This window comes from Sphaerodactylus townsendi, linkage group LG01, assembly GCF_021028975.2.
Source record: "Sphaerodactylus townsendi isolate TG3544 linkage group LG01, MPM_Stown_v2.3, whole genome shotgun sequence".
NCBI lineage: Eukaryota > Metazoa > Chordata > Lepidosauria > Squamata > Sphaerodactylidae > Sphaerodactylus > Sphaerodactylus townsendi.
The window spans coordinates 80,459,571-80,486,723 of record NC_059425.1 but is presented as its reverse complement, the minus strand read 5'-3'; the positions used below and the strand labels follow the sequence as shown (position 1 = coordinate 80,486,723).

The 27,153-nt window shown below is 45.6% G+C and overlaps 1 long non-coding RNA gene across 1 annotated transcript; it reads left to right on the top strand.

The window, feature by feature from the left end:
- Nucleotides 1–347: 347 nt before the first annotated feature.
- On the top strand, nucleotides 348–27,153 carry LOC125438828. Its single transcript, XR_007245426.1, has 5 exons — nucleotides 348–419; nucleotides 3,434–3,525; nucleotides 7,216–7,246; nucleotides 17,080–17,157; nucleotides 27,047–27,153. It is a non-coding gene; the product is annotated as an uncharacterized LOC125438828 (long non-coding RNA).

The window sequence follows — 27,153 nt, the reverse complement described above, 5'->3', positions numbered from 1 at the left end:
TATAGTTCGTCAGGCAGCTTTCTCCTTGAACTGTAAATAGGCCACGTTTTTCAGCCTCAATAAGTACTACAAAAAGAAAAGGAATGTAGGTAAGTGTAGGAAGGGTGGTGGTGTGTGTGTGTGTGTGCCCCGGGGGGGGCGCCACGGGGGGGGGCGGGGTGGTGGAAAAAACACTCTGTGCACTGGGCGCAGTTTGGCCCAGCTACGCCTCTGTCCCCAGATATATAATCTTTGTAACTGTAACATAAGTTTTTGAGGCGCGGTTTGATGAACAAAAATTAAGATTCATTTATGTGAAGTGCATTTACCTATAATTATTGCTATTAATAGACTTTTTAAATTGTTGTAGCTTACCACGCACAACTCTTCGTTGCCCAGTGCCTGGAATTTACAAAATTAAACCTGTAGTCACAAGCCAGGTAAATTATCAAAAATTGCTTTCAATATACTTTGGCCAGAAAAATATATTTATGCAGTTATGGTTGCGACCTCCGGGTTGGGAAATACCTTGTCATGGTTGGCTGAGTGCACAAGAGTTTCAAGTTACAGCTGGCCAGAAGCAGGCAGAGAGGGAGAAAGTTTACTTTAAATCCTGAAAAAGAGCAGCCCAGTGCAAGCCATAGAAGCCGAGCAAGAGGCAGGTCAGTCAATCCAGTCCAGGTTCAAAAGACCAAATGTTCAGTCCGAGATCAAGTGCTATAGAAACTATGAGGCTGTTTCCCGAAGTTGCTCCTGCAACTCTTACTGGTCGCAGCTGCCTCTTATAATCCTGCATTCCTTCTCAGTCTGAATCCTGAACTGACACACAACTGTCCCTTAGGCATCTCTGGGTTCCAAATGGGCGCTGCATCTTTTGGCATGGAGTGCCTGACAGTCCCAATGTCTGAGCTGCCTCATGGAAGCAGGTAAGGTGGGAGGACTGTCTGCCCTGTCCTCTTGCTCTTGGCTTGGGCCAGCACTGTCTTTCACCTGTGTGACTTCTGGCTGCTCATGGGACTCAAACAACGTCTGCTCTAGAGATTCAGCCAACCGAGACTCTGATGAAGCTAGGTCATCATGCCAGTATTCCTCATCTGAGGAAGTCTATCTGGCTCCTGGGGAGCCCACAACATACCTGGAGAGTGTAGTCTGAGGGGAGTGTAGTCTGAGGGGAGTGGTGTTTGGGGACCCCATTGGGATGTAATGCCATAGAGCCCAACATCCAAAACAGCCATTTCTTCCAGGGGCACGGATCTCTGTCATCTGGAGATCAATTGTAATTCCAGGAGATTTCCTGGCCTCGCTTGGAGGCTGGCAACCGTACCAAATATGATTGTGCTTCACTATCAAATTAATGGGTTAGAAGACTTCACATAAGGTGTTATTCTTTCCCCATTGTTCCCTTCCCTAAACAGTCTGGTGCTGCAGCCCTCCTCAGATGTTTGTTACAGGGCCCTCAGAGAGCAACTCTGGGTCAAATGCTATGCTGCTTGGGGCAGGGAAGGCTGAGAAGGGTCTGTGAATTCTAATCCATTATTATCAGAAAAATATGACTGTAGTTTCAAAATGGAATTTCTGCTTTTAAAAATTTCAAATACTGAATTTAGCATGTCAGTATTAATTTCTGTGTTCTATAGTTTAATGTTCCATTTGTTGTTAACGTTTCATAGTTATGATTACCTTTTTGTGGTCTCTGCATCATTCTGATGGGGTTTTGAGTTACTGTTTGAGAAAGAACCACTTCTTCTCCTCTGAGGGAACAGTATACACATCAGGACTAGCAGCACAAAAGTCATGTGCCATCGTCTCAGCATCTCTTTTTCAATTGCCGGGCCTCTCGGTGCTAACTTCCTTAACACGAAGTCACCAAAAGGGCAAACAAAACTAATTGAGAGACCAGCCAAAAAAAAAAATCAATGACCTTCTGCAATAAATCCAAAGAAGCTCAAAGCAAAGCATCAGCTGTCAATAGAGAAGCAGTCTCCATCAATTCTTGTGTTAAGTTCTCATTCATAGACCTCTATTTCATCTACTAAATATGCTCAGGGATACCTCCAGCTTATCAGTTAAAGGGGGTAGTTATTGGGGGGGGGGGCGTTCCACAGTTGTCTCTACACACAAACACGGTTCCTGATTCTCTGTGGGATCAGGGATGCCTCAAAGTGGGGAAATGACAAGATTGCGGCTCCTGAAGCACTAAATTTCAGTCTGAGGAGATTGGGGAAGCCTTTTCCAATGCCAAAGATTAAGGACTTGGAAGCTGAAACAAGAAGGAGAGTATATGGACAATTTCCCACTGGCAATTAATCCTGGGATAGTCACCCAAAATATCCAGGTTTCCTCACGATCTTCCTCTGCCGAACCACGGAACACAGATCAGTCCCGTTTGTGGTGCTTCCCCTCACCTTATCATGGGATTTTCTTGGACCTACTTGTATATGCACCTTTTTGAAAAAAACACTCCAGCTAATATGAGATGGGGCTACACATTTGAGGGTCTATAACTTTGGCCCCCATAAACCAAACTTCACACAACCTGGGTGGTATCATCAGGAGGGTCTCCTAAAGATACTCTGAAATTTTGGTGCTGCTAGCTTTACAACTGCACCCCTGACAGCAGGCACCCCCCCCCCCCCCAAGGGGCAGGCCTAGACTTCTTCACTAGAAACATGCTGCAGTGAGGATGTTAAAACCTGGATGAGAAGGTGCCAATTCTTTTGAAACTTGGTTGTATCTAGATTAAATTTTCAGTAGGAATTTGGCCTATGTGTGAGAGAGTGAAAGGCAGCCACTCCCCCTCCCCCTGCCACCCATCTGCTTTAATAGTGATCCCACAGGTTTGCTTAGGTTGTTGTTACTATTTTTTAAGGTGAGGCTGTGTTGTTAAAAAATGCAATCTTAGGTCTAGAAAAGGTGAAACTGTTGCCCTGGGAACACTGCCTTGCTTTATCCTGCTGTGTCAATATACCATGGGCTCAATGGGGAGAGCATATTTTCACCTCTGAGGTGATGAAACCACTGCCATAGTAAAATTACAGTCCCTCACCAAGCCTCAGGTACAGAGGAAAGCTATCAGTCTGGAAGCAACTTTTGAAAGCACTTTGGCTGGGAGTAGAGAGCAAGAGAGAGAATACAGAGCAGCATTAGTTCTTACTTGGGGTACATTGTCCTTTCATCACAGCTGGGTAGAATGGAGGCTGTCACTCAGAGGTGGTGCCCTAAAATGCAGTACCTGAAAAGGTTCTAAGCACATAGGAGTTAGCTGTTACTTGTCAAATAACTGTACTGCATCTGCACTGGCTATAAAGTAAATTAACTACAAAAGTTCTACATCCAAAATTATCCTTTATGGCCACGGTTGGTAAAAACAATCTAAAGTATTAAAATTTATCCATTTATTTATATTAGCAAAATGAGAAAGAATAATGGAAACATCATGTATTCTGCATTCTAGGCATACGAAGACAATGAACGTTACTTATCTATAATTGCTGATATCAATTGTTTCCTGTGGTATATGTATCTTTACCAGGAAGCAGAAGACAGGTAACAATGTAATATTTTTTCTCATAGTTCTGTGTCTTGAAATGAATGTGCTTTTTTATCTTCTAACAGATTAGTACCTGGGGTAGGGAGGATTGAGCTATGGTCCTGAAACTCTTTATTGCTCTCTCTGGAGCAGTCATGTTGACTTTAGTGGGCCAACTTAAGAAAAAATTATTTCAGAGAATCAAGCTTTTATAAATTTATATTTATTTAAATACATATGTTTATATATAAATGCTTTTCAGTAGTATTTTCAAACAAAAACGTATGATATTTAGGAATGATTAAAAATAGCTGAAATAAATGTTGCTGGGACGGATGCAATCATTGCCCATGGAGCCTTCACCAGCTTAAGTGTCTCTTCCTAACTCCATCATGCAGGCTGTTCCCTAATGTGGGGGCCACAACAAAGAAAACATGTTCATTGGCAGTAGTTGATTTTGCCCATTTGCAGGGTAACACCTGCAGAATGGCCTGCTCAGATGATGGCCTGCTCAGATGAATGGCCTGCTCAGATGCTGAAGCATGGTCCCTTTAGATATGAGGGACCAAAGGTTAGGGCTTTGTATATGATAGCTGATGTCTTGAGTTGAGTCCGGTGACTGTAGGACAGGGATATGGAATGGTATAGTAGAGCCCAATCTTATCAGTTTTCAGAAGCTAATCAAGGTTGGTACTTGAATGGGAGACCACCAAGGAAAACTTTGCAGAGGAAAGCCATGTTAAACCACCTCTGCTTAATCACTTGCCTTGAAAACTGTATAATGCAAGAATGCTGCATAATGCAAGAAAAAAAATTCTTCTGTTATGAATGACTGGTTCCAGTAGTGTGAGTGCTTGTGCAAAAGCTACAAGAGGGCATCAAGTCATGATTTCAGCCTCTCGCCCAGCAGAAGGTGTACATATTGGCAACCATCTATGATCCATACATCAAGGACAGAATTGCTGAGTAGGCCAACCAGTTCATTCACTGGAGAGACAAGCTCTTCCAGCATGTCGAGCACATGTAGGTCAATAAGGTCACATTGCTATGAGGTGAGGAGGCAGGAAATGAAAGCAGCTCTGCCATGGTTCATGCCCCATCTCCCCTGCTAGGCATCATCCTGCCTATGGCAACCACTGAGATGATCTTAGAGATGGAGCGCATTGGATGGGAACTTAGTCCCTGTGGAAGCAAGACACGCATGAGACAGGATGAGGTAGCTGCAATGGTGAAAGTGTACCTTGTGGAGTCCTATGAATTGCAGACTACCAATCCACTGAGTTATTAGGCCATGACGAAGTCAGTCCAGATCTCTCTGCTGTGGCCCAGAGGCTCTTCTCCTGCAACCTTACAAACATTCAGAATGAGCATGCTTTCTCCCATGCAAGTGAAATTGTCAGGCTGCATCTGTCAATGACCCATCCAAGGTGAAGGTGGTGAGCTGGGTTAGGGTGAGCTGGGGCATTTCCAGGGGTGGACCCAACTTTAGTTGGCATCCACCTGGGCTTTGGAGATGGGAACACCACAGCTGGGGCCTTGGAGTTACACCACCCAAAAGGGTGGCATAATTCCATTGAGCTCTCTAGAGGGCTTTCCTGGCAGCCGGGATTTTCTTTGTGTTGGCTGCTTCTCCACACCACCTGGAATTCCTCAGAAGGAGGCGCAGCTGTGGTGCCATCCCCAACCACCAGAGCCCTTTGGATGGGGCTGAAAATTAATCTATATATGACACAGTGAACGGTGATATCATCAAAGCAAGGAAATATTTTTCAAAAATAGCCTTAGAAAGAATTAAATATAGAATTAAAAATCAATGGTCCAATGAGAACTAGGAAGGCAATAGTACAAACAAATAGATTATAGAAATCTGTTTATTCCAATAACAAATGCAAGATGCATTTCAAATTTTGTCTTCCTGACACCTATTCTATGACATGTAGGACATTTGTTACAAACCTCTATTATAGGTTCTTTAAAAATGATGCATTAATACGAGATAATGTTGTTTCTTACATTATGCATCATTTTGTTTCTTACATTATGCATAAAATGGACAAAACCACAAAATGAAAACTAGAGCTTTCTGTACCTATAAAGAAATATCAGAGGTATTTAGGCTATGTATTTTTACTCAGTATCCAAAGGAAAAAATTATATACTTTAACGAACAGTGCAATCCTCCCCCTCCCATCCCCTTCTTCCCAGGGTGGGTGGGCCACAATCAGATGATGGGCCCTCTCCCCTCCCTGTCCCTTTCCCCCAGGGTGGGTGGGCCTCGACCAGATGACAGGCCTCTTCCCCCCAGCGTGGGTGGGTGTGGGAAAATAGATTTGTAAAGCAGAGTTATGTGCAATAATGAGGCAGAGTCAGTTGCTTACTGAAATAAAGTTTACTTGCTATAAAGGGAAGGGTAACTTGGAAGAATAAAACAAGAAAAATCTTACTAACTAGCTAGCTCCAACAGCCAGCCTGTTGCTTGACTGTTACATGGCTAGAGACTGAGACTTAGACTTGGACTGAGCACGTGCAGAGAGCAACAAAGACTATATATCTAAAGCCTACGTGCAGACTGGCATGTAGCCCATGCCAGATCTGGTTGACCAATAGGTATCAATTACCTAGTCACTGACTTTTGACCTCACTAATTAACATGCAACAATTAACTCCTTCATTGCTGGATTGTGTGACTGGCACTTGCCAAATCCCACCAGTGGGCTATGACCAGATGATGGCCCCCTTCCCATCTTCCCCTCCCTAACCCCTCCCTCCAATCTAAACCTAGACTAGAGTCACTGCATTGGATTGCTCCTTTAAGTGAATTAAATTGATGGATTATAGTTAATTTGTGTTTTAGCTGAACCATCTCCATTTAATATTTTTCCTTCTTTGCATTCCCACTATCAGGCCCATAATAATACACATAAGTTAGAGTAAAACGATGTATTATCTCATCAATCATGTCTTAGACCCATGCTTGTTGAGATACTGTGAGATATTTGTAGGAAAGAATTGATGGGATGATTTAAATCAAACCCTTTCTGTTTCATTTTTTTTCTCATATTCCCTTCCAGTCAGGTTTGTATCCAAAATCTGCTGGGTGGGTTGTTTGCAGCAGAAACTTGGTGGTTGGAACAAACATAAATATTACCCTGCTGCCCTCTGATCCTCTTCCGCATGTTCCCCATCACACTACTGTTACCAGCCTTTTGCCATGGTTCAACAACTCATTCATAGTGGTCTTGTTTCAAATCAATGTACTGAGAATTTTGGAGATTCGCTTTAGATGAGAAAGAGCATTGCAGACTTTTGTTGTCTTCATAGCATTTGTTTTATTGACAAATATTGGAAGTGGGCACTTCCTTAGCAGGCAGCAAATCTATTCACTTTACATCAGATTTACAAAGTCAGCCCTTGTACTTCCAGCATGCTTCACCTTTAGCCAAAAAATATCTGTCAACTCTCCCAATGTATTTCTCTATTCAAACCTTCTCTATTCAAACAGCAGAATAATCTCCAAACACTTTCTCTTCACTCTGTTACTAGTTGTAAGGTTTTACTTTCCCTAATGAGAGTTTTGAAGGAGTTCTAAATAATGTCTGCAAAATACATAAGCAGCTTATAAACAGAACACTATTACATAAATTGTTTGTGTTCTTGAATTAAAATTGAAAAACAGTGTTTAAAATAATAATTCTTTTATTTTATAGCTTTGATCAGAAAGGCCTCTCAAATCAACAGGTAAACATATTACTTATAAAAATTAATGCTTTTTAATATATCAAGGTAATGTCCAAACAAATTCTGCTGCATATAAATCCAATGACAAACACCATTATACAGATGTTGAACAGTATGTCTAGCCAGGTACCACAAATCTTAATCCTTCAATGACTCCTCTTTCCTGCCCTATGTTTTAATTGTTTTAATTGTTGGCTTTGTGTTTTATTTATGTATTTTAATGTTGATTTTAATTGGTTTTAGGATATTTTTTATAATTTGTGTTTAATTGTTAGCCCTGATTGGGAAGAAAAAGAAGATAAAAATCTTATAAATAAATGTTGAGCTTCTACCTTCATGAGGGAAAAAGTGGTTGTGGTAATGGTGAATATACTAACCAAATGACAAATGTTGGGTAAAAACCCCTTGAGTGGAATGGAAACATTCCTCATGCTGGCTGACCTGTGCATGCACAGTTCATGTTGTGTGCCTGCATAGAGCCTTTCAAAACCCCAACTGCTACAGATAAATGCAATTATTTTTTATAGTGGTAGGGTCACTGTGCGCCTCATCGGGGTTAGGGCATGGGAGTAGTTAATGACATCCACTGTAAATGTTAGGGAGAACAGAACTGAAGTTGGGGAACAGAGATTCAGGCATTAGGCCCAGAGGACAACCCTGTAAATCCTGCTAGTGTTCTCTAAACTGCCCTATTGTACTCTCAGCTCTGTCAGTCCCTCCCTCTTCTGCCACAGTTTTCCTCCCCATCACTCATCTCTGTTTTCTTCTACCTCACTATAAGGGAGCATTGGCATTGGCAGTCAGCACCAAGGTTTTCATAGGTTTACCCTGGCTGGGGGAGGGGGGTTCCAAGTTGGCAGAATTCCCCTCCTCTCCAGAGCCCAGGGTGGGTGCCTGACCACCCTGGCTTGTGGTGACGAGGGGAAGGGAAAGAGTCTGACAGTGAAGGGAATTGGTAGAGGAGAAGGGTGACAGGCAGAGGCCTCCCACCCTCCCATCTATGGGCCAGGTGGCTGCAGAACTCTTGTTACTCTCCACTTAACACATCAGTTCCATGTCCACCCACTCCTATGGGTGGTATCATTGCCTTCATAACAGCCTCAGTGCCAGGCAAATCTTTCTCCATTGCCCATTCATAAGGGACACCCAGGCTAATAGGCATGCATCTATTTTTGAGCAGGCCCAAAGGAGTTATTCCAGCATCTCAGGGCAGACAACTCCATCTGAGTGTCTTTGCCCAGGACTGAAACCCACTCTGCCAGAAGGCACAGCACTGTGTGGTAGCAGAGCAACTTTTGGTGGTCACTAGGGTGACATTAATGTGCCCTACTATCAACCTGTACAACAGCCCCTTCTCAGGCTTTTTCCAGTTTATTTATTTATTTTATATTTCCATTTATACCTCACCCTTCCCAGCAAAGCTCAGGGCAGCGAACAACAAACCCATAATAAAAACCGATACGGCAACTGGCTTCGTAGAGCCAACAGCCAATAAAAACAGTAAAAAAGCAACCACAGATGGCAAAAAACCCACTCCCCTACTGTACCCACAGGAGGCCAGCTATGACTATCCATCAGGCCTGCTGGCCAGATGGAAATGCCTGGCAGAAAAGCTCTGCCTTGCAGGCCCTGTGGAAACCATTCAAGTCCTGCAGAGCTCTGATCTCACTGGGGAGCTTATTTCGCCAGGTAGAGGCCAAAGCTGTAAAAGCCCTAGCCCTTGTAGAAACCAGCTGGACATCCCTTGGGCCAGGGCCCTTCAGCAGATTTCCCTCCGATGAGCGGAGAAATCTCATGGGGCAATACAGGGAGAGACGGTTCCACAGGTATGCAAGTCCAAAACACTCACAGCCTTAAAGGTTAATACCATCACTTTTAATATGATCCGGTAGTCAATTGGCAGCCAATGGAGTTGGTACAGGACCCCTGTGATCCGGTCTCCACTTGATGTCCAGGTAAGGAGCCTGGCTGCCGCATGTTGGACGAGTTTAAGTTTCCGGGTCACAGACGAAGGCCAGCTTATAGCAAGTTACAATAATCCAAACTGGAGGTGACTGTTGCATGGATTACTGTGGCCAGGTCGGAATGGGAAAGATACGAAGCCAGTTGCCGTGCCTGTCATGATGGATGGTCCCTGAGTTGGGGCATGGGAAACCACAGTGTCAGAGGAGGCAGTGGCAAAGCAGGATGTTAGGACCCACATTAAGTTTGAGCAGGTACATGAACACATTTGGTCAGGAGGTGCCCTGCAACTCAGGATACCTTTTGGCTCCTGGACCCTCTGCCACCCTGGGGGAGGGATGATGTTGGATGGTGGTAGATGACTGCAGTACTGTGCTGTCATCCCCTTCAGTGGGGAAAAGTCATCTCCCATCTCTAGCATGTGACTACACCAGTGGTGGCGAACCTTTTGCACTCCAGATGTTATGGACTACAATTCCCATCAGCCCCTGCCAGCATGGCCAATTGGCTAATGGGAATTGTAGTCCATAACATCTGGAGTGCCAAAGGTTCGCCACCACTGGTGTAGTCACAATTTTTTGGTTCCTCTGAAAAGGGGAAGACATTCCATTTTGTTAATGGGCCCCTAAGAATGCAAAACACTGTAGCTTTGTATTGCTCTGGTGCTCCATTAGCATCCCCAAATGGGAATGAGGTTCCTAGGAGCTGCTTGACCCCTTCAGGTCTCTGTATTGCTGGATTCCCTGAAATTGACCAACTTTACTTCCCATTGTTGAAAGACAGCTTTCCAATGTCTTAGGCAACAGGGAGCCATTCTGTTCCTTCCTCTTCATTCCACCCAAACTCTCTGCCCAAGGACTCCAACTTCCACCCCAGCACTCATAGGTCGACTCCCCACTCACAATTAGATGCGTGCTCGTCACTCCAAATATCCAGGTTTCCTGCAGAACTCCCCACTTCACCAGCGCCAAACGTGCATTCATCCCATTTCCGCGCCCCCCCCCCCCCCCGCACGTGTTATTTTAGAACCTGGAAGAAAGTAGACCTTTTTGAAAAACGTGTGGGCAATCTGGAGCAGTGGGGAAGTGGGGGGGGGGGGTGAATCCAGATTCAAACTACCCGCCCTTGGGGGGCCTCCCATCCAATCAAGACACAGTGGGTTGTGCGCGATGCATGCATAGCCCTTTTTTATTTTGCGGACCAGAGATCCATGTGGATACGAAGCAACATGGGGCCAGTTTTGACTGATTGACTGAGTAGAAGGCAATACAAAGCAGTGCTGCACGTCATATCCACATGGATCCGAGTACATGGAGTTGCGTGGAAACAGGGCTTTGTTTTAATCGCCCGTGTCTTTGTCTCCACGTAGACTCGTTCTGCTCATGCTCGTGCAGACGGGGATCCGTCAGTTTCAAAGTTAAAAAAATTCCCGCGCCAGCACAATGCAGCAGCCAATCAGGATAGCCCCTGAGCGGATTGCGCGTTTGATCCGACAATGGGGACGCCTACATGGCTGCTGTGTTTCTGGGAACAAGGGGGCAGAAGCTGCAGTGGGGATCATGAAACCGTGTTCAAAAGGTCCCGAATCTTACCAAACCAGTTTGTCTTTACTTTCATTTTTTAATTGGGGAATTGACCACAGGGACTATTTCTGCTGTGCCCCCGTTCTATTGAATATGATCTGATCCTTCCCATCCTTCTGCACAATGCCTTGGACTTTAAACTGCTCCTGTATCTGCATGGATAACAATACACCTCCTGCAGAAGCTCTAGGCACTGTTTGCATTGTCCACTGAGGTTCCTTACTTCTGTGGCAGAGGATCTGCCCATGCAAAAGAAGAGCTCCATCCACCCAACGGGCAGCTTTCAGCATCTACAGTGCCAATGAGACTCAATCTCTAACCCCACAACACCCCCCTCAACCCCAGAAAGAGTCAAAAACCTACCGGTAGTTGTGGGGTTTTTTGGTGGAGCTGCAGAAGCAATGGCATTTGGAGTCTCAGTCTCCACTTCTGTGTCTCCTGCAAGAAAACAGGAATGATTCTCCTGTTGCAGCTTTCTATTAAGTCAGAGGACCAACATGGTCATCCATCTGCATACCATGGATGTGTTCCAAGGGCAGACTTGTTCTGCAGACAGTGCTCCAAATAAAACTGAGGATCAGTGGTTGAAGCTGGAGCTTTCCCTGTTAGATCACCACCTGCAGCAAACAAAGACAATGCACCTGCAACTGGACCTCTCTTTTTTGGCACAGAGGAGTGCTTGAGAGGTTGCCCCAGAGTTCAGTCAGCAGCCCTTGGAGGGAGGGGTGTGTTTCATCAAAAGTCAGACCCCCTCACCTGTCTGTAGCTCCTGTCAACACCAACAGTATCTGATGGGTCCTCCTTGGCATTCATTCCATGGGGAGGCATCCTTTCCTGGAAGGGAATGGATTGAGGTAGACTTTTGTCACCCACTATGATGTGCATAATGGGACAGAGGTCAAGATTACCCTTGCTCCCTGTCTGGAGGTGTGCCTGGCAACTACCAGAGCTGGCAGACAAGTGCTATCAACTTTAGCTCACTCTCCTAGCAGCTGTTCCGCCCAGTTCCCATGCATTACCCTCCCCTCTTATTCGTGTGGGCTGCGGTAGTGGTGGGGTTCTGTGGATTCATTGTCATGCCTTCAGTGCAGTCCTGCATGGGACTAAGCAGGTGCAGGCTGGTCATGGAGAACTGACTAGAAGGCTTCCAGAAGCTTCAGAATGCTTGGGGTGTTCCCTTCCCATTCAAAGCTGAAAGTGGGCTGATTTCCTGCCTAAATGGACACATGATGGAAGCAGGGTGAGCTCTCCTCCCTCAGTTTTATCTTTGCTGTTGTGAAGAGAGGACTGGCTTCAGCTGAGTGCTTCATTTACCACAGAATTTTCTTTTCTATTCATTTTGTCTTCATTGAGATGGTATTGCTCAAGAAATGCTCTAAGAATGGAACGAAGATGGTTCAAAACAGTGAGCACAGAGGTGGGATCCAGCAGGTTCTCACAGGTTCCCGAGAGTAGGTTACTAATTATTTGTGTGTGCCAAGAGGGGGTTACTAATTGGTGATTTTGCCATGTGATTTTTGCCTTAGTTACGCCCCTCCTCTCAGCAGTAGCGCGCAGAACTTGAAGCAGTCTAGCAGGAGGTGCACCGGCGTGCATGGCAGTCTGCACCTGCGTGCATTCGTTTCCTGCCCAAGGACCAGCGCAGCGGCTGCGTCCTTACCACAGCCCCGCCCCGGAATGCCCGGCCATGCCCCATCGTGCCCCACCCAGCCCCATTGGCGCTACGCCACAGTTTAAATACCACCATGGGAACCTGTTACTAAAATTTTTGGATCCCACCACTGAATGAGCATAATTAATGTTTTTCTGCCTCAGTGAAACTCATGTCTCAGTGTATTGCCTTTTGGTTTAGCTACAGCTTCTTGCACTTTCACCAAGTGCATATCTGCTGTAGTGGCCTTTTTGACGTCCAAAGATTGTGTGGTGTACCTGTACCTGTATAACTGGCTGGCTGTAGCACCTTCCTGTCATTTCTTGGAGTGTGAGTTGGCTCTAGCCAATCTGGGATTGTTAGTTAATACCAAAAAGTCCTGTCTACAGCCTGCTCAGAAAATTGTGTTTATTGGTACTGTCCTTGACTTTGTCTTGGGTAAAGCATTTATCCCACAATAATGTTTTAAGGCCATTCAAGTCCCTACTAATTTTTTTCTCTAGGAACAGGTTTCAGGAAGCTATCTGAATCCAGAAGTCTTTGAGTTACATGACCTCTACCACTTGCGTGCTCCCACATGCAAGTCTCAATGTGAAGCGATTACAGAATTGGTTTCTAAGGTCTTTTATAGCTAACTAGTGGGGCCCAGCCACACGTTGCTGTGGCAATTGTCCTTCTCATCACAGTCCGCAACCCACACAGATGTCCATGCAGGTCCAATGATCCGCAGCATAGCCTTTTGGGGTGGTCAAATGAAATCCCTCTTTCCCTTTTCAGTTCACATTGTTATATGGTGGTGTCTTGTTTTTTTAGTATAAGGTAAATCTCTTTCCATCTCCACTAAACGGAACGTGTCCAGAGTGAACGATTAATCCTAAGGTCCATGAGGCTGGTTGATTACGTACCAGTCCTGGCTTAGGTAAGGCAGAATCCGGGGCAAGGAGGCTATCCCAGCCGTGGCAGTAGAGGCAGTGGTGGTGAGGCTGCTTCAGGATCGGCGGGTTGCCAGCTCCCCTGGGTTCTTAAAGGGCCATGTGCAAAAAGAAGTTTATTTCAGTTGTGTGTTGGTTCACCGCCTCACCCGGCAGACATTGATTTTTTCCTCTTAGAAGAAGAAAGACAAACTCCAGCCTCGCTTTTAGTAAAAGGCGAATATGGGTGAGGAAGTGAGTAAGTGGTGGTTGGATGTGAGGGAGGGCAGAGTGAGGTGTGTGAGGATGAGCTGGATGTGGATGAGAGTATGTGTGTTGCTGTGGTAGCAGTGGGTGAGGCACCAGAGAATGAAAAGTTACTATGCGCCATTGTGGGGATTAAGCTCACTCTGATGTCCTCTCAGCACAATAGCAAAGTGTATGTGTTTCAATTTGTATTACCTAACAGCATTACCTATTTACTGTTTTAACTGCTTCATCTCTGGCCATCTGCACTAATCATTTCATAAGTGGCATACCAACCCTCTTCAGGCCACCAGAGAGACATGCCGTCGCACCTGAACATTCTAAGGGTGACAGTTAAACAGAGGCAGCTTCATGGCCTGGTGTGCCAGGAAAAAGACGTTTTACCTGGCTCAGGTATGGACTTTCAGCGATTTGAAGGTCCGATTACCTGCTCCAAGCAACATTGTGGGAGTGGGACATCTCTGTGAAAATTTGGGAGTTTCATCCGGTCTTACCAACCTCTGCTTCAGCTGCTAGGGTATGACTAACAAAGTCAGCTCGTTGAGGCTTTTTTTATATATATAGATGTTGATTCCCAATCTTTTAAACTCTCTATACCGAAGGTGGTTTTTAAGTGCCTACAGTGGTGGGTGTCTCCTACTAAGTTCCTCAGAAGTATCCCCTGGGCATGCTTATTATTGATTTCCTTATCTCTATTGATGAATGGCTTCCTGTGATTCTCTTCAGGCGTGGAGCTACTGGTCAGAAATTGAATATAAACCTCCTGGAAGTAATGTTGTGATGTACACTTTTGCGTCTCTTTCTGCCACAACAAGAAAAAAATCTAATTGCAATAGACAGTATGGATGCAAAATGTTACATCAACAAGTAGAGGGTGGGCTCAGATCCCTCTGTGCCAAAGTTGCCCAGTTGTGGAGATGGGCCATACTACAAAATGTTTCCCTGCTCTCCATCCATGTGGTAGGAGAATCTTATACCACTGAGGATTTCCTCAGCAGACAGATATAAACTACTCACAAGTGGTTTCGCAACCTTCAGTATTTTCTTCCCATTTTCAAAGAGTGGGGATTTCCTACTGTGGACCTGTTTGCTACCAAAATATCCCAGGTTTTTCAGGGATAGGCAGGAAAGTTCTGGGGGATGTGTTTCAGCTCTGGTGTTCAGGTCTCCTATACCAATGATGGCAAACCTTTTCGAGACCGAGTGCCCAAATTGCAACTCAAAACCCACTTATTTATCGTCGCCAAGTGCGCAACGCTGCAATTCTCTAACTCTGAATAACCCTCGAAAGCAGGCCAGCTCTTGCTGTAGCCTCCAGCAAGTCTCCGTTTCATTACGCAAACGTGCTTAACAATCCTTCTGCCCCTTCTGCCCCCCCTGGCAGCAGCGCCAAATCTTTGGGAGCACAGGGGACCAGGTTCCTTCGGCCAGCCGAAGTCATCCTTCAGTGCTTGCATGGAAATGCACAATAATATCAAAGTCCAGCGGCCCAGGCCAGCCTAGATGTGTGTGTGGGGAGGCGATTCTCCCCCCCACATGACAAATTCTGTGAGCGCGTGCCCACAGAGAGGGCTCTGAGTGCCACATCTGGCACCCGTGCCATAGGTTCGCCACCACTGTCCTATACTGTGCATTCCCTCCATTTTCTCTCCTGAGCAAGGTCCTAGCAAAGATTATCTCAGACAAATCTACCTTAATTCTCATAGCGTCTTACTGGCCCCGAAGGGTCTAGCTCCTCACTCCTCTCCTAAGATGTTTCAGATCTCTTTCACTGGAGGACAGCCTCCTCAGTACTGGGATCATTCACCCCCACAGCATTCTGTTCTTGCAAACAGCAAGTCTCATTCAGTTTTGTCACCCACTTTAGAGAGGTTGCACAAATTAGTTGCACAAATCTTAATTGCCTCGTGAAACCCTCCATGAGTAAGTTATACCGGTCCAAGTGGACACATTTCATCCACTGGGTGCACCTTGACACCTGAGACTTGCCTCTTGTCTGGCGTTTGCCATTATCTGATGACTCTGAAAGAAGCTGGGTTGGCCACTACTTCCATTAAGGTTCACCTTACTGTTATTTCTGTATTTCATGTCCTAGGTCAGTGGTGGCAAACCTATGGCACTCCAAACCTATGGCACTCCAGCATGCCATGCTGGCAGGGGCTGATGGGAATTGTAGTTCATGAACATCTGGAGTGCCACAGGTCTACCACCACTGTCCTAGGTGGTCTCGTTCTGTCTTTTCAGCACCTGATTCAAGGAGTTTTTTGAGAGATCTATCTAACCTCTTCTCTTTATTTAAGCCTTTTATTCCTGTTTAAGCCTTCTATTCCTGTTTGGAGTCAAATCTTAATTTTATCTCATGTTATATATAACACTTTTGAACCACTGGCAATGTGTAATTTGTCATTCCTGTCCTATGAGGTAGCCTTTCTGAACACTATCAACTCAGCCAGAAGAGTGAAAGAACTGGCCACTATCTGAGTTGATTCCCCTTTTACTAAATTCCACCATGCCAAGTCAATTCTGTGCCCTAGCTTAGAGTTTAGCAGTAAGTCTCCCACTACCATATGTTACAAGACATCTCCCTACCTGTATTTTTCCACAATTCCCAAATGAACCGACATTGCATGCACTTGATCTCAGAAGGGCACTTGTTTATTTGAGTAGGAAAATTTCTTTTAGATGGAGCAAAAACTTGTTTACTTAAAGGACCCCCATAAGGGCAAGCCTGCCTCCTTCCAGACCATTTCACAGTGGGTGGTTTCCAGAATTAGGCTTGCCCAGCGCAGTGCTAATTTGGACTGTTTGCTACAAGTAAAGGTTCATTCCATCAGGGCACAAGGGGAGATACCGCTGTTTGGAGAGCATTGTTACAGTCACTGTTTTGTTGACAAGTCCATATCCACCTCCATGGTAAGTGGCTTGCTACTGTCCTACGCAAGACTGCACTGAAAACATAACTATGAAAAACAACACTGCACTTCTGTGTAACTATTGTTCATCGAGTGTCTTCTGTGCAGGCAAGCAACTCTTCCTTTTCAGCAGCAAATGGAGAATTGAGTGATGAATGTATTCCCCTCCTCCTTTCACATGACTGTTTGGGTAGGAAGCCAGCCTGCTCTGGGCTCCAGGGGGGCGTGGGGAGAGTGCTCCAAGTGCTTGAAAGCTCTAGAAGCTCCATGCCCAGTGTGTGCCTGCACAGTACCCCCATAAATGCCTGCACAGAAGACACTCAGTGAACAACAGTTACAGGTAAGTGCAACATTGTTTTTCTTCATTGCTGACTAGGGTAGAAGTAAGGGGGAAACTGTAGATAAACATTTTTCTCATCAGAGGGAGCTGAATAAAGAAAATTGAGTGGCATATCATTGGATAAGATTCAAATAATAAAAATGTAATTTTTGAAAAACTGTGCCCACTGAACAGAAATTTTAATATTACCCCTTTCTTATTTATCAGGATATAATTGCATGGATAATTGATCCAGAAAATTCAGACAGTTCTGAACTGAATTATACTGCAACTTCACCATCAGCAGTATGTGATTTTCCCCTTTATAAAAAAATTATACTGAAGATAATATTAATATTGTGTTAGCAAATCTCTGGCAGCATGAATATTCTGTTGTGATTTTAAAAATATATTTTAGTTTCTTTTTATTTTAGTTTGCCCTTTATAGCTTAGTGTCCTGATATTGTTGCTCACACATTGTCTATATATTTCTTCATTGTGCTTGAATTTGCCAGTTATAACTGAGATTGAGCCCATTTTTAAAAATGCAGCTATTACAATTCTTCTGAGAATGTACAAAAAAAATTAGTTTGGAGCAGGAAGAATAGGATCTTGACAGTACAATCCAGATCAGAGTTACTTCAGTCTAAACCCACTGACTTCAATGAGCTTAGACCAGAGTAACTCTGTTCTGGATTGCTCTGTTAAATCTGTTGGAAAGACAATAAAACAAGTGGAATTGTGTAACCCTCTGCATATGCACAAAGTAGTTGGTGAAAATTTTGTATATGTAGCCTGGTAAATCATATTATTGTGACATCGGGACACAGATCAGTTCTGCTGGCATGGAAGCTGAAACCTGCCTGCCATTTTCTGTGGCAGTTGTTTATTTTGTGTAACGGTCTTGCTTTCGGCCTCAGATGTCCAAATGGACATCTAAAAAGATTATCAACCATGGAGGTGGCAGATTGGGAGAGGGTGGAACAGAGAGGCTTGAGGTGGGGGAAGGCAGAAAGGTGAGGGTTGGGATGGGATGGGATGGGATGGGGGAGGGTTGGCAGAGGAGTATTAGGGTGGGGAGGGTTGTAAGGTATGGGTAGCTGTGTGGAAGGGGTTGAAGGTGAGTATTGGGGTGAGGAAGAGTTGAAAAGTGTGGGTATGGGTGGGGGAGGGTGGAATAGAGAGGCTTGAGGTGGGGGGACGTGGAAAGGTAAGAGTTCTGGTGGGGCAGTGTGGCAAAGTTGTTACCGCGGGGTAACGTTATTAAAACTATTTAAGCCCAAAAAGCTCAAGCCGACAATGAATAAAATCAAAGAAAGAATTTTATTCAGGTCAACAAAGGGCAAGTTAGCATCAGAGGAGCCACACCAAAATGGCTGAATGTTCTTATTTTTATAGGTTACATTCAAACAGTTCATCAAGAAGAATACACCCCAAAGTTAACATCATCAATCAATCAATCATCAGAGAAGGAGGTGGTCACCCCATTACCCAAAACATTTTACCAAGCAGATGCCCTCATTGGAGGGTGTCATTATTTCATATTTCTGACGTCCCGTGAACTGAGGCCCAACCTCTCCTTTATCAGTATTGTTCTTAGTTGCCCTACTTATCTAAACAATGAGCCTAAACATTTGCCTGTGTTCTAGTTTTGTATCAGAAAAAGACAGACTTATGGTTCCTGTAAGAACGAAGAGGCCTTACAGTCAGCATATTTGTAATATTGTTGATTCTAAAGGGGAAAACTAGAACAAGGGAACATTCACCAAGGTTGTTACAATTCTGGTTAGCAACAGGGAAAGAGAACAAAGAGCTGTAGTCATCCCCGCAGGGTCGTTGCTAAGGAAGAGGCAAGACGCGGAGGTTTCATCTGGTGGAGAGCGTCAGCAGCAGGCAGTGCGGGATCCCGTGACCCTGACAACTCTGCCGCGTGCTAGTTTCTTGGCACCTTTTATTAGAGTTCTAATGGGGGCGTGCAAAGGGGTGGATCGATAGGAGACCGGGAGACCGGGAGACCGGGAGATCATCATGTGATGTATGATCTCATCTGGCTGCTACGTGCGGGGGGAGGTGTCCGCGTCTGGGTCTAATCCTCACCTGGGGGCGAAGGCTCTATTGTCTCTTTGTCTAGGACACCCAGTGGTTGTGAGCCAGGTAGTTCATGACTCCGTGACTCACTTCAGGGTGGAGGATGGGAGAGCTGGAAGTGCCACTCAGAATGTAGCCGTAGGTTAGGCCGGTATTGCCAGCCAGCCTGCTCTTACGGGTTCCTGCTGGTTCAGCTGCTCATCCCTTTACATCTCCTCCTTTTTTTTGGCATTTTAGAAGGCTTTCGGAAGCAGCTTCTTTAAATGGTAAGTAATTTCATGTGACGCTTTCACTCTCCTCCGTCTTTTCTTTATTAAGCTGGTCGAGCGCCGTTGTGCACATATAAGTTGACTCTGGTCTGTATGTAAGGGAAAGCCAAAGCCGGCTTTCTTACATATGTCAATATGGGTAGGGGCAATATTAGAGATACATTGAGCAAGGCAAGTTCCAAACAATAGGGCATTACTACACTAAACTACAATGCAGAATTTGAACAGCAACACAGTGTATCTTGCAAAACTCTACGCACTTTCACATATGAATCCAACAAATGGCAAAACAAATCAATAGCGCATGATTGTCTAATCAGCTTGACGAAGTTCCTTGCTGCCTCGGAGGCCGCCAGAGCATCCAAAGCTATAGTCGAAAGAAGTTGATGGACTTCGTGAAGGGCGCAGGCCAGAACGGCCGATAGTCTTGGCGAAGCAGGAAACAAGTCCGGGGATTCTACCGCGAGGGAAGTCGCGAGGGAAACATTAATTCTGCCTCGGGAAGCGGGCAAATCGCGTCGCTCAAGCCCAAAAAAAGTGGTCGAAGGGAGGTTGAGCGTATGCGGCGGCGCCTTCGCTCCTGGTGTATGAGCCTGAGGCACGACGATGGTAAGGCATGGTTAAGACAGCAGAGGAAATCTGGCAGGAAGATGATCGGGGATGTCACAACAACAAAATAACATAACTTCTGGTGAATCAAGGCATGCACGCACAACTTCAACGATCAAATAAGCCACAATATAGCACTTCATGATTCCTTTGGAGGTCGTCTCCAAAGGGCAATAAATGGGGCAAGGCATAAAATGGAAACAATAAACACTAGATAAACAATACATAAGCTTTCAGATGATGTAGGGAGGGAGTCAGCCCGTGGCTGCATAATTGTTCAAATGACGTGGCTCTTTGCTATGTTTGACTCACTGTGCCATGTAGCAATGTTTACGTTAGAGTCCATGGATTTCTCAAGAGCTTAGGGAGAGCTACCGATAGCCTTGAAGTACTTTTCATGTAGCTCGAAGTGACTCTCACTTTGCTGTGCTTCGTGAGAGAAGGTAGCTGTTCCAACAACATTCTGCCGCTGGAAAACAGCTGGAGAGTTCCAAGGGTTAACTCTATCAGGAATGTCCCTGGCTGCGACTCCTGCTTCAGCCCAGGGGGGGCTTGCAGAGAGGGAGAGAGACAGTTTACTGTAGATGAGGATAGCCATACTGTGCAGCATCAACCTTCTGATACAGTTTTCGGCTCCATAGCCGTTGTTCCCCTGGGGGGGGGCAGCTGCAGGGCTGGCATCTCGCGTGGAAGAATAGGTGTGCTGGCTCCAGAGAGATCCCTCCTGTCTCGGCCCAGGTTAGGGGGCGATCGTAAGCCCTTCCTCAATAGGGTCGGCTTTCCTCTCGGCCTTTGGATTCGAGTTTTCGTCCCATCGAGTTGGAATCCTGTGCGGAAGAGGAAAGACAAGCAAGGCTTTTTCGGCCGGGGGGTTTGCCTTTGCTGAGCTAGTTTGGGGCTGAGCAATTTTGAATGATTGATAGGAGAATAGTGCTTTGGATAATGGTCTGCTGGATGAGACCTTGATCGGGTCGTAGGCCTCCATAGGGGGGGGGGGACTACCTCCCCTTTCTCTCGCTTGTTTGGCCAAGATCTCCTTTATAGAGATGCCGCTGGTTCATTCCAGCGATCAGCTTCTGCAGCATTCATGTGATTTCAAGAACACATATCACAAAGCAGGAGACATATGGAAGGGCTCCCGAGAGTTTTGGGGGGATGAGGAAAGGTCACGCCTATGTCGGGTGTTTTCTTGTTTGCAAAGCAATCCCCAATCAACGCCCAAAGTGTGGGTTTTTAGTAAAGCAACTTCTAAAACACCCACAAATTATAAAATCATATCGCAATATAAAGCCGCATCCACAGGAAAAGATTTTAGAGAAAAAAATTAGAGGGTTTAAAACTAAGATGGAGGCGGCTTGAAGCTAAGATCTCCACTGGCATAATGGGTGAAACCTTCGGCTGTTAAGGCATTAGCAATAATATAACCAAAAGAAGGAAAATTTTGTGATTGAAGCACAAGATATTTCAGCTTTAGGAAGCCATGTAGGAAAACTCCTTTCATGAGGTAAAGAAACTCTTAGGGGTCCCTTTTAAAAGGCTAGATTAATAAAGAAATTATATGTAAGCAAACATGAGCATATATAGTACAATGAGGAGGTTCGAAGAGTTTTTGACTGAATGACTGAAGATCTTGTTTTCATGAGAGCATTTTAAAAATAAGGCAATTCAGGTTATTAATATAGTTTCTCTCGGGCTGAAAAAGGAATCGGGTTAGTCTTTTGTCCTTACTCCTGTAGTGAGGTGTTTCCAAGCTGGATCATTTTTATTGAGCATATAGTTAGAGACATATCTAAGAGGAAACAATATGAGTTTAAACATCCAGGTTTCTTATAGTTCTCCCCTCCCCAGGAGTGCTGGGGAGGGGCTGGCAGCTCTCGCGTGTTGCTGTGGAAGAAAAGGTCAGGTGGGGTTCGATGGGGAATTCGTATCAACAAGCCTTTGTCCTTCTATGGGCTGGATTCCAATCTGGCTTCAGACCGGGACTTTAGAGGCAAATACTTGCTTTCGGATTTCCCATGAGAATGGCTACACAATGGACCTGCTAAGCGGCTAATTTTCTCTGACCTTCGCAGGGCGGTTCCCTCGCGGTTGGGATTCTGCCCTTCCTGGGGCATTCGACGCATTTTGTTGCCACTGGAAAGCTTTGAGCTTAGGGCTTTGCATTGCAGGCTCAGAGGCTATGAGATCTGAAGTTCTGAACCTTACAGCTGGAGAGGGCCAAGGGGGCTATTTCTTCATGAAGGGACTTTGTGTTTAAAGCTATTGTAAGCGCAGCTATCCCCTTTCCATGCCTCATTGTCCTTGGTAGATTGGCCATAAGGCATTCCTGGAGGAGGGAATTCCAGAACGGCAGTCCTCTGGATTAGTGAGACGGATCGGGCATTAAAGCCAGAATGTTGGCATGCTCTTCCGTCAGCATTTCTTGCCAGCAATTCAGCGATTATGGACTCCTGGCAGAGTTTTTTTGAAATGCGCCGTACCACTCTGTAAGCACTGGCGGAGGCATGGTGACTTTAAAATAGCGCTTTCAGCAGAGCAGCGCATAGACGTAGGGATATGCGCTAGCAATGAGATTTAGATTAGCTTCGAACTTAGATTTCAGGACTCGAGTGAAAGCATTAGAGGCGGTGATGATCGGATAACTTTGGTGCAGTTCCTGCGAGATGTTTGTCCGTCAATTCCTGGATGTGGATGGCTCCCTGGAGCGTGGAGTCCATAACTCCTGGGATGATGCAGAACAATCTCTGCTCAGCGGCGGAAGCTTTTGGCAAGACCAACCCAATGGTCTCCTCGTGGGGATGGGATCACTATACCGAGCTGGAGCAGTTAAGATCTCGTGGGGGAGCTCCGCTGGGGAAGGGTTTGAGGTGCGGACCTTGGTTTCTAATGGGGAGATGCCCGTGGTGCTGGCCTCTCCAGTAAGCGATTGGGAGCACCCGGTCCTAGACCTCCCTGTGGGTCTTCGCCCTCTGGGGGGAAACCCTCCTCCGGCTCGGGTTGTAGGCCCCCCCGCCAGGCAGTTCACAATCCTTACGGAAATGTTCCTGGTTTGTCGTAAATTGAAACACTCGTCGCCTGGCTGTCCTTTCATGGCAGCGGAGAGGGCTGCAGCTGTAGCTGGCTGGCTTGATGGGCGAAAGACCCGAGCATCCTGGCAAGTTTTGAGCATGTCGGCCAGTTCAAGGTTCCTTCCTAGGCCTGTGACCGCTTTGCGGCACTCAGCTGGAGGCTGCTCTCCTTGGCAAGGCGCCATGAGCTTCGCCCTCCCTCCTCGTTGTCGTAACCTGCTCCTCCTGAGGGCCTCCTGGAGCCTGTTCGCTACAAACTTCCAGCATAGGGCTCCCTTGGAGGTTTCTGTCGAACGCCAGAGAAATCCTTTTGGGTTATTGTCCGGGTATTGGGGATCTTCAAAAACGCTTTGTAGGCGCATCTCCAGAGGCGATTGCAAGGGTGACCTCCGGCAGGACGACGGCGCATTAAGCAGGTGAAAGCGTCAAGCAGTTTCATAAAGCTGCGCACAGGGCGGTGTAGGCGCCGCTTTCAGAGGCCAGTTCTCTGCCCATGCAACGTTGGCGGTAATCTCGCTTTCCAAAACCACATACCAGCGGGGTTTAAGAGCATGTGAAAGGTGAGCATTTTCCAGTCCTCCGGAACCATTAGGTGATTCCTCGCGACTGCTTCCAAATATGCCTCTCACATAGTTGGTGATCTCCTACGTCCCGCTATTGCCTATGCGGAGTTCAGTGGAGAATGCTGTAACCTAGGGGGCGGTAATTTCAACAACTCTCCTAACGATGCCATCCTCCCCCTCATGATCGGTGTAGTGGATGGGCAATACAGCAAGGAGAGATCGTGGGCATCGCCTTCCGCTTTTCAGGGTCTCCTTTTTTTGCAGATCGCATAATATGCTCAGTTAGGGTTTTAAAACTCCGCTACTATTACGCGGGCGCTTGACGGATAAAGCGTATGGCTTCAGAAAATGAAGGCTGGGCGAGAGGAAGGAGCTACCGGTTTTCAATGGAGCGATCGGAATGGGCCGGGGAAGCCATGGAGGTAGCTTTGAGGATGGCATGTCCAATCTAGCGGATGGAGCAAGTTCCGGGGGTGAAACTGAAGCCGAAGGGTCGTAAAGGAGGGCGATCTACAGCAAGGGAGCCATAGACCCGCAGGTTGATGGCGACATAACATTGCCTCCACGCCAGTAGTATAGATTTCCGCGCCGCTGGTGCTCTGTGTGAAGAGTGCGCCCGGCGTTCTTCCCTGCTAACTCTTAAGATTCAATGTCCCCCTTTCAGCACGCATGGACTACTGAGCTTCAATCTCCTCAACCAATTTGCACAGCTCCCCTCTCTTTACGGAGACCCTGTCGCATTTCGCTAGCTACGCTTTCAATTCGCTTAACGTGCTTGTCATAAGCCCTGCTTTTGCAAAGCTCCCATACTTTACCGGCAAGCTGGCCGGACAAGAGAGTGTCCCAGAACTCGGATCCCTGGATGCGCCGCATCCAGCGGACGCATGCGGTACCGAGAGATGAGGGTCTCCCGGATTTCCGATCCAGCGGACGTCGGTACCGGCGCCCTTTCCCAGGCTTATCGCAGCGGCGGGTGGAGGTTCCAGACTTCGCGGTGGTTGTGAGCCAGGTAGTCTGCGACCTGTGACTCATCACGGTAAAGTGGAGGATGGGGAGAGCGAAGCGACCAGAAGGTCAGAAGGTTAGCTCCTGTATGCCAGCGCTCTGCCTACGGTTCTGCTGGGTCAGCGGCTCATCCCTACAAGAGCAAAGGCCTATATGCCTTCTAGTTAGTTACTTATGAATAAGGCATAAAATCTAAAAACCATATTTTGAGGAAAAAGGTAGCAGTGCTCTATATGCGTGATATAAGATCTTTAAACTATACTCTGCGCCTACAAAGTGAGGCTTGAGATGGGGGAGGAAGAAAGGTAAGGGCTGGGATGGGATGGGGGAGTTGGCAGGTGAGTATTTGGGTGGGTAAGGGTTGCAAGGTGTGGGTAAGAGCAGGGAAGGTTTGAAATATATGGATATGGATGGAGGAGGATGGAACAGGTAGAAAAAGTACAGAGAAGGGCAACGAGGATGATTGAGGGATCGGATCACCTTCCTTATGAAGAGAGGCTGCAGCGTTTAGGACTATTTAGTTCGGAGAGGAGACGGCTGAGGGGGGATATGATTGAAGTCTATAAAATTATGCATGGGGTAGAAAAATGTTTCGATTGTAAAGAGAAATTTTTCTCTCTTTCTCTCAATACTAGAACCAGGAGGCATACTTTGAAAATGCTGGGGGGAAGAATAAGGACTAATAAAAGGAAACATTTTTTCACACAACGTGGCGATTGAAAAGCTTTCTAAATATGCTTCGCCACAGGAGATGCGCGGATAGGCACCTTTCGCTAACCTGGATAGCTTTAAAAGGATTTATGGAGAAGTCGATCTATGGCTACCAATATTGATCCTCCTTGATCTGAGATTGCAAATGCCTTAGCAGACCAGGTGCTCGAAAGCAGCAGCAGCAGAAGGCCATTGCTTTCACATCCTGCATGTGAGCTCCCAAAGGCATCTGGTGGGCCACTGCAAGTAGCCGAGTGCTGGACTAGATGGACTCTGGTCTGATCCAGCAAGACTCTTACTTACGTTCTTATGTAATGCCACAGAGTCTACTTTCCAGAGTTTCCATTTTCTCCAGGGGATCTGATCTGATAGTCTGGAGATCAATTGCAAATCTGTGAGCAGAACTGAAATCTTCTAAGTTCTCTGTTCTGATGTTGCAGTATTCACTCAAGCAGACCACTTGCATGCCTAGTTGTTCCATTTGAAAGCTGGCTACACTTGTATGTGCACAAACTATGAATTTTAACTTATTATGTATTGTTGTATTTGTATTTATTGAACAACGCCCAGAGCCCTTCGGCTCTGTATTTACATATATAAATTTATATATATATATCTGTATACATATATCGGCTCTGTATATACATATATAAATAAATAAATAAATCTGAGAGACATTCTCATTCTTGAAGGCTTTCAACGCCAGATTCAACTGGTTGTTGTGGTTTTCCGGGTATTGTGGCTATGGTCTGGTAGATCTTGTTCCTAACGTTTCGCCTGCATCTGTGGCTGGCATCTTTAGAAGTGTATCACAGAGAAAAGTCTGTTTCACACTGTGTCTAGTGAGAAGGGAAAGTTTAGTGGGGTATATTGTTCATGTCCCATGGTGGGAAACCAATCAGTAAGTGTATTGTTGAAGGCAATCAGTAAGTGTTTGGGTGGAACTTGCTATGCAAAGGTGTGGTTGAGTGCATTGTATTGCAGGTGGGGCTGTCAGTCCATTTTTTAAATACAGGTAGCCAAGCTAATTTTCAGAGTCATTTTTTTCTTGTTGAAGTTGTCTTGGTGTTTGTGAATATCAATGGCCTCCCTGTGCAGTCTGACATATTCACATTCATATTGAAATTCACAAACACCAAGACAACTTCAACAAGAAAGAAATGACTCTGAAAATTAGCAAAGCTTGGCTACCAGTACTTAAAAAAATGGACTGATGACCCCACCTGCAATACAATGCACTCAACCACATCTTTGCATAGCAAGTTCCACCCAAACACTTACTGATTGGTTCCCCACCCTGGGTCATGGACAATATACTCCACTAAACTTTCCCTTCTCACTAGACACAGTGTGAAACAGACTTTTCTCTGTGATACACCTCTGAAGATGCCAGCCACAGATGCAGGTGAAATGTTAGGAACAAGATCTACCAGACCACAGCCACACAGCCCGGAAAACCCACCACAACCATTCTCATTCTCCTTTGTGTTGCCTGAGAGTTCTAATTAGTACATGTTCTACATGCAGTGAGAATGTTTTAAAACTACGATTTAGGTGTACAACTTTTGTATTGAATAAATTTCCTCAGAATACTGCATTACATATTGAATATTCATGTACATGGTTTTGCCACCACTATAGTTAACATTATGAAGAACTTTGATTTCTAATTAATATGTAACACTTTTCATGAAAACGATAAATATGAGCACTGAATACTGCTCCATCGCTGTTTCATCAATAATACTACTGTGGAAGGATGACTAAAAACCTCAAAAGCTAGGTTTTTTTTAAATATTTCATGAAAAAACAAGTTTTAAGAAGTTGTACACTGTTTTGCAAAGGCAATATACAGCTAATTCTCTTTGTTTTATATAAACAGTATTCTCAGGTACTTAGCAAGCAGTTTTGGAATTTGGGACAGAGACCTGTTATTCGGACGTCTTTTCAGAGGATCGAATATGCAGCAACTGCTTTTCCAGAACAGGG